This window comes from Orycteropus afer, unplaced genomic scaffold, assembly GCF_000298275.1.
Source record: "Orycteropus afer afer isolate SDZICR_OR568_19922 unplaced genomic scaffold, OryAfe1.0 scaffold00250, whole genome shotgun sequence".
Taxonomy (NCBI): Eukaryota; Metazoa; Chordata; class Mammalia; order Tubulidentata; family Orycteropodidae; genus Orycteropus; species Orycteropus afer.
Genome location: NW_006921837.1, coordinates 3,011,778 through 3,019,191, shown reverse-complemented (window position 1 = coordinate 3,019,191; position 7,414 = coordinate 3,011,778).

Genomic DNA, 7,414 nt, shown 5'->3' with positions numbered 1-7,414 from the left:
TAAAAAAAAAAAAAAAAAAAAGACCATGAGCCGAAATGAAGGCAGCTCCTCACTGGAGAGGAGGAGCTCTGGTGGCATAATGGTTAAATCACTGGGCTTCTAACTGAAAGGTTGGCAGTTCGAACCCACTGACAGCTCTGCAGGAGAAAGATGAGGCAGTCTGCCTCTGTAAAGATTTATAGCCTTGGCAACCCTATGAAGCAGTTCTAGTCTGTCCTATACAGTCACTATGAGTTGGAATAGACTATGGCAGTGGACACCTCACTGGAGCATCATTTCTCTCTAGGTCCCCTGTCTTGAGGAAGGAGGAAGCCATGCTTGGCTGTCAGTGTGACACTCAGACAATGCTGGCCATTGCTGGTGGGTGGTGGCCTTGGCTGGCATGACCTCCTCTGGTCTCCAGGCTCTTACAGACCTGGTTGATTCTTGCTATGAGAGGGCAGAAGGCACCAGCTGGAAGCAAGGAAGCTGAGACTTCCAAATCTCTGCACAAGGCTGTACCCCCAGATGGCCTTCTGGCCACAAAGGACTGAACCAGATTTGTCCTCAGCCCCTTCAGATAGTCCATTATCTTAAAAAGAAGAAATTTAGAATTATAAATGAGATGTTCTCCCCATGGCTTCAAATAGCACTATGTCGCTTCATGTCAAACTTAAGGCAGGAATTTTCTCAGACAGTAAGTACACTAAATCCCTGCTGGAGATTGGAGCTTGAGTTGTGGGGTTTATAATAGGGCAGGTGTGTCCCAGTGCTGTACACTCGGGTTCCTCACAAACTGCTCTCTGAGCTCAGACCTGAAAGATGATCATCGCAGCCTGAGGAAACAGCCAGGGTTAACTCTAGGGCAAAAATGTGAGCACACGTTCACAGAGTGTGAAAAGGAATAAGATGGTGTCTCCCTCCCAGGTCTGCTCTGAGGTCAGTGTGGCCAGACATACCTCCTACCTCTCCCCACCACCTATGAATCCTTCCAACTGACTGGGTTCTTCCGGAGTACACAGATGATACTGCTCTGAGCAAGCCCAGGTGAGGCCCCACCTGAGCCAGCGTGCTTCAGCCCCCACTGCGAAAGACCTCATGTGTGTGTGTGTTTGGGCAGTGCTTTAAAAATACTTATCTTTATGTTTTGTCTTTGTAACAGCAAAGGAGAAAGTAAAAATTACCTTTGATTTTATCTTTCAGAGATCACCTTCCTAATTCTTGGGTGTATTTCATTCCTATCATTTTAATAACAAATATTGTTGCACAGTTGAGAAATCACCATATATATATATATATATATATATATATTTTTTTTTTTTTTCAGGCTTCCCAACAATTCTTTTATTTTCTTGCTCTGTCATTCCCTATAAAAGGTGCAATGGTAGAGGAATTTTCCTCCACCTGGGGTTTTGGAGATAATTGAAAATGATTTTTCAGCTATTATTGGCTGAAATGTGTGTTTTACTTTACGGAACCTGTGACTCAGAATCTGGGGTTACAAAATTAAATGTAAGTCTGGGAACGTCAGTTTGACTCCTGTTCCAACCAAAGCTCCCTTCTCACAAGGGAATGCCCCAATATGAAAACACTCTCGGACCATACCCAAAATGCACATAGTAATTATGCCTCCATGTCTTTCCCACCATTTTTTTGTTGTTGTTGCTTATTTGTATTTTTTCAGCTTTTCTATTCTGCTCTAACTCTTGTATCATAAAAAATAATAAAAAATATTTATAAAATTCAGTAAGATGAGAGGAAAAGACAAAAGGCAAGGCATCTTACTATGTGGGATATGCTTTTGTCAGTTGCTTATTGGTAGCTAGTACTTGTAGGGACCATATGTAGCCTGGTTCTTTGCTATCCTCACAATAGTAGGTGTGTTTAAGCCCATTGTGGCAGCCACTGTGTCAGTCCATCTCTTTTTTGCTGCCTTTCTATTTCACCAAGCATAATGTCCTTCTCCATCAATTTGTCCCTCCTGACATGTCCAAAATAAGCAAGATAAAGTCTTGCTATCCTCGATTCTGGGAACTCTGGTAGCATAGTGGCTAAGGTACTTGACTGCTAACCAGAAGGCTGGCGGTTCAAACCCACCAGCCACTCCTCGGAAGGAAGATGGGGCGATCTACTTCCATAGTGATACTGCCTCAGAAACCCAAGGAGGGGTCGCTAAGAGTTGGGTCCGACTCGATGGCACATAACAACAACAACAACAACAACATCCTCGATTCTAAGGAGCGTTCTGGCTGTACTTCCTCCAAGATGGAGATGTGTAGTATAGTCTAGGTTAAGGTTGCCAAGTGTGTTATAAGATGTTAAGATATGTTCCATGAAGAAGTGGTCCAGTGAGGAAATAAATCAGGAAACTATGAGCTATTGTTATTTTGTTAGGTGCTGTTGCACTGACTCTCACTCATAGTGACCTCATGTACAATGGGATGAAACACTGCCTGGTCCTACATCATCCTCACAATCATTGCTATGTTTGAGGCAATTGTTGTAGCCATGTGTCAATCCTTCTTGTTGATGGTCTTCCTTTTTTTCACTGACCGTCTACTTTTCCAAGGATAATATACTTCTCCAAGGATTGGTCCTATCTGATAACATGACCAAAGCATGAGAGATGAATCTAGCCATTCTTGCTGCTAAGGAACATTCTGGTTGTACTTCCTCCAAGACAGATTTGTTTGTCCTTCTAGCAGTTGATGGTACATTCAATATTCTTCACCAACACCACAATTCAAATGCATCAATTCTTCTGTGGTCTTCTTTATTCATTGCCCAGCTCTCAAATGCATAAGGGGCTACTGCAAATACCATGGCTTTGGTGAGGTGCACCTTAGTCTTCATGGTGATACCTTTGCTCTTTAACACTTTAAAGAGGTCTTTTGCAGCATATTTGCCCAATTCAGTACATTGTTTGATTTTTTGACTGCTGCTTCCAAGTAAAATGAAATCCTTAACTTCTTCAATCTTTTCTCTATTTATCGTGATATTGCTTATTGGTCCATTTGTGAGGCTTTTTGTTTTTTTTAGGTTGAGGTTGTAGTGTTTTTTTTTTTTTTTTTATATTGAAGGTTGTAGTCTTTGATCTTCATCAGTAAGTGCTTCAAGTCCCCTTCACTTTCAGTAAACAAAGTTGTATCTCTTCATATCATAGGTTGTTAAAGAGTCTTCCTCCAATCCTGATGCTGTATTCTTCATATAGTCCAGCTTCCACATTATTTGTTCAGCATACAGATTGAGTAAGAATTGTGAAAGTGATGCACAGTGTTTCTTTGAAAGCATGACATTCTTTGGAGGAGTTTTACAATATTCCTGTTGGTGAGATAAGAGAAGTAAAATAAAACTTTGAGGAACAACAAACAGGAAGTTTGCTGACCCATAAAACTCAAGGATAGCTTGACTCTAGGTAAAAGGGAGCATTGTTGTTGTAGTTATGTGCTATAGAGTTGGACCCGACTCATAGCGACCCCTCCTTGGGTTGCCGAGGCTGTCTTGGAGGAAGTACTATGGAAGTAGATTGCCCCATCTTCTTTCTGAGGAGTGGCTGGTGGGTTTGAACCACCAGCTTTCTGGTTAGCAGTCAAGTGCCTTAGGCACTTGCTACCAGAGCTCTGAAAAGGGAGCATTAGTATACTGAAAATTGCTTACCTGGGCAGAGATATAACATTATAATGAGACATGCTAGGAGCTACCATCTTTGCATCCTATATTGCATATGCTTAACCTGTAATTACATGAAATTGTATGTATAATGGATGCTGATGTAATCCTCACCCTTTAAAATACACTTGGAAAGCACCTAGAGATTTACAGAATCTGAGGAAATTCCCTGTCTGTCTCAGCTCATGCATGAACTTAATAAAGGGCATGTCCTTTGCTCTTCACCTCAGTGTGTTTTATGAAATTCTGGTGGTACTGTGGTTAAGGCATTGGGCTGTTAACCAAAAGGTAGGTGATTTGAACCCACCTGCTGCTCTATGGGAGGAAGATAAGGCAATCTACTTCCGTAAAGATTTACAGCCTTGGAAACCTAATGGTCAGAATCAATTCAGTGGTAGTGGATTTTTTTTTTTTTTTTTTTGGTGTGTGGGGGGTTTGTGTTTCAATGTGTCTTTATTGGCTTAAATTACTCTGGGTAACAGACCCAGTGTTTGATGGACATCAAAAGGATACAATCCTGACATGCACCTGCCCCAATTTTAAACCATGTACTTTCCCCTCCTTCTGTTTGAACTACTGCCCTTTGGCCTAGTTGGGAAACAATGCGTTAAACAAAGCTAATTGGATTTCTTTCCTGCAGGGCTTCTCAGAACTTTAATATGCTGATAGGTGGTCAGTGAAAAAGAGTGAGACTCTTAATGAGATGGATTGACTCAGTGGCTGCAACAATGGGCTCAAGACGTAACTTACTTTGTGAGGATGGTCATGACCAGGTAACCTTTTGTTCTGTTGTACATAGGGAGATGACTTGATGGCTCTTAACAATAAGATTATGCTCTTTTAGGGGCAGCTATACTTAACCACAAGGAGCTCTGGTAGCATAGTGCCTAAGGCACTTGACTGTTAACCAGAAGGCTAGTGGTTCAAACCCACCAGCCACTCCTCAGAAGGAAGGTTGGGAAATCCTCCTTCCATAGTGATACTGCCTAGGAAACCCAAGGAGGGGTCGCTATGAGTCGGGGCCAACTCGACAGCAAATAACATCAACAACATACTTAACCACAAGGAGTTCTGGTGGTGTAATGGGTAAGGCATTTAGTTATTAACCAGATGGTCAGCGGTTCACACTTATCAGCTGCTCCATGGAGGAAGATGAGGCAATCTACTTCCATAAAGATTTACAGCCTCGGAAACCCAGTGGGGGTTGCTGTGAGTTGGAATTGACTTGATGGCAGTGAGCACATCTACCAACGTTTCTAACCTTATTTGATTTCTGAATTCCTTTTCTGAAGAGTATTTCTGATGACTGATTTTCTATGAAACATATTTTGGGACCCCCTATTCCAAAGCACTCTGGTGGCATAGTGCCTAAGGCATTTGACTGGTAACCAGAAGGCTGGTGGTTCAAACCTACCAGCCACTCCTTAAAAGGAAGATTGGATAATGTACTTCTGTGGCAATACTGCCTCAGAAACCCAAGGAGGGGTTGCTGAGTCGGATCCTACTTGACAGCAGTGAGTTTGGTTTTGGTTTTTGATTCCAAAGCACTGGCTAGGAGAAATGCCAAGGTCTCAACAGGCCACATTCTAGCATGATCCAAGCGGTTGAATGAAACTTGTTAGGATGAGACTTTGAGATCATTTCAGTTCTGGAATACTGCTGGGATCTCCCTGGCAGAATAAGAAGTATGGCCAGATCTATTATGGATTTTCTTATCAATTTTAAGATCCAGAAGAGTAGAAAGATATCCTCAGGCAGTTGGTTATTACAGGGTCACTGAGCTTTTAGTTCAGCAGATACTATAGGCCTTGAAAGAAATATAGAGAAGGCCCTGAATTCCAGGGGCATACAACATGCATGCAAATAAAATGTTTGAAAGGAGAATAAAAGGCATCATGAAGAGTGGGTGTAGCAGACAGCTCAGGAGCTGCCCATATCTGCTGGTACCACAACATTGTAGGAACTAAATTTCAAGTGCCAATATCTACATCTCTGCCTGAGAACTTCCTCTGGTCGGTGAGCAACAACACAGCATATAACCAGTGACTGATGAGAGTTGGTGCATAGACACCCCAGCTTTCTCATCCCTCAGGTGGGATGACTCTGAGATGCATTTCTACACTGACTCCCAGAATTCCCCAGTGGGATAAATAAATCTCCAATTGATAATGCACAGATTAAAGCATTCAGCTGCTAACCAAAAGGTCAGCTATTTGAACCCACCAGCCTCTCTGAAGGAGAAAAATGACACAGTCTGCTTCCATAAAGATTTACAGCTTTGGAAACCCTATGGGGCAGTTCAACTCTGTCTTATAGTATTGGTGAGTCAGAATCGATTCAGTGGCAGTGTGTTTGGTTTGGTAGTGGCCCTGGTTTGATTATTGTTGTTGTTAGCTGCCATCTGACTTGTGGTAATCCCATGCATAACAATGGAGGAACGAGACTATTGTGATCAATAAGATTTTCATTAGCTGATTTTCGGAAGTAGATCACCTTTCTTCCTAGACTGTCTTAGTCTGGAAGCTCTGTGGAAACCTATTCAGCATCATAGAAACACACAGGGTTTCACTGAAGATGGATGGTGGCTGACATAAGGTGCATGACTGAGAATCGAACTGGCTCTCCCTCATGGAAGGTAAGAATTCTACTGAACTGCCACTGCCCTCCTGGTTGGGTTACACACCATTTAGTGGCTGCCTTTCTTTCCCTGGAAAGCAAGGTAAGTTCTGTAGGAATTTCCTTCCTGGCGGGATTGTTAGTAAGAAAACTCCTTTTCTTGATTTTTTCATGATCCTGCAAACCAAATGTTGCCTTCAATAGGGAAGTGGACACCACCTCAATGAGTTAAGAACAATTCCACGTTATTTCTGACAGAGGGCAGCATTTAGTTTTCAACCGCAGGAAGAGCTATTCCTGGGCTTGCAAATGATTCCAGTTCAAAATAAAGAAAAACAAATTGAAATGAGGATTTTAATCACTGGGAAGGGAATGAAAGGCTGTGTCAGCGTTTCCATGGTAAGTGCCGTCTTTCAGGGATTTATCATACCAGCTGTAAAAATATGCTTTATGTTAGGATTTGGCGAGAGCGAGCCTTCAGTCACTTTATATGTATATATATGTATATTTATTTATTTAAATATTCTACTTTCAACCAAGTTGGGAATGTGACTGTGAAAAATGGCACAGAATGCTCCTTGGCCTCACGGTTCTGCCAACTGCTGCCTGCTGTGTTCCCTGCCAGACTAGCTCAGCACTGAGAAGAGGCACACGCGTGGCAACCGGACCTCTTCAGAGGCTGCTTTGTATTCTGAAAATAGTTTCTCTATGGTGAGAGGGCCTGCTTCTTTGTGGAGGCCAAGTAGTGGTCCTTAGGGGGTCCTGTCTGTGGGCTGTAGGTGGCTCTTCTCTGAACTCATTGGCTCCCTTTCTCACATTCTGGGTCTCAAGGTCACTGAGGGGACTATCAACCATGCACTATATGATGCTAAAACCACTGAAGACCACCAAACCAAAATAACCAAACCCACTGCCATCCAGTTGATTCTAACTTATGGCAACCTCATGTGTTACAGAGTAGATTGTTCAAGTCCTTGGATGGTAAAACCAGACAAGCACTTGACTACTAGCTAAAAGTTTGGCAGTTTCTGGTAGTGTAGTCCCTAAGGCACTTGACTGCTAACCAGAAGGCTGGTGGTTCAAACCCACCAGCCTCTCCTTGGAAGGAAGGTTGGGCAATCTACTTCTGTAGTGATACCACCTCAGAAAC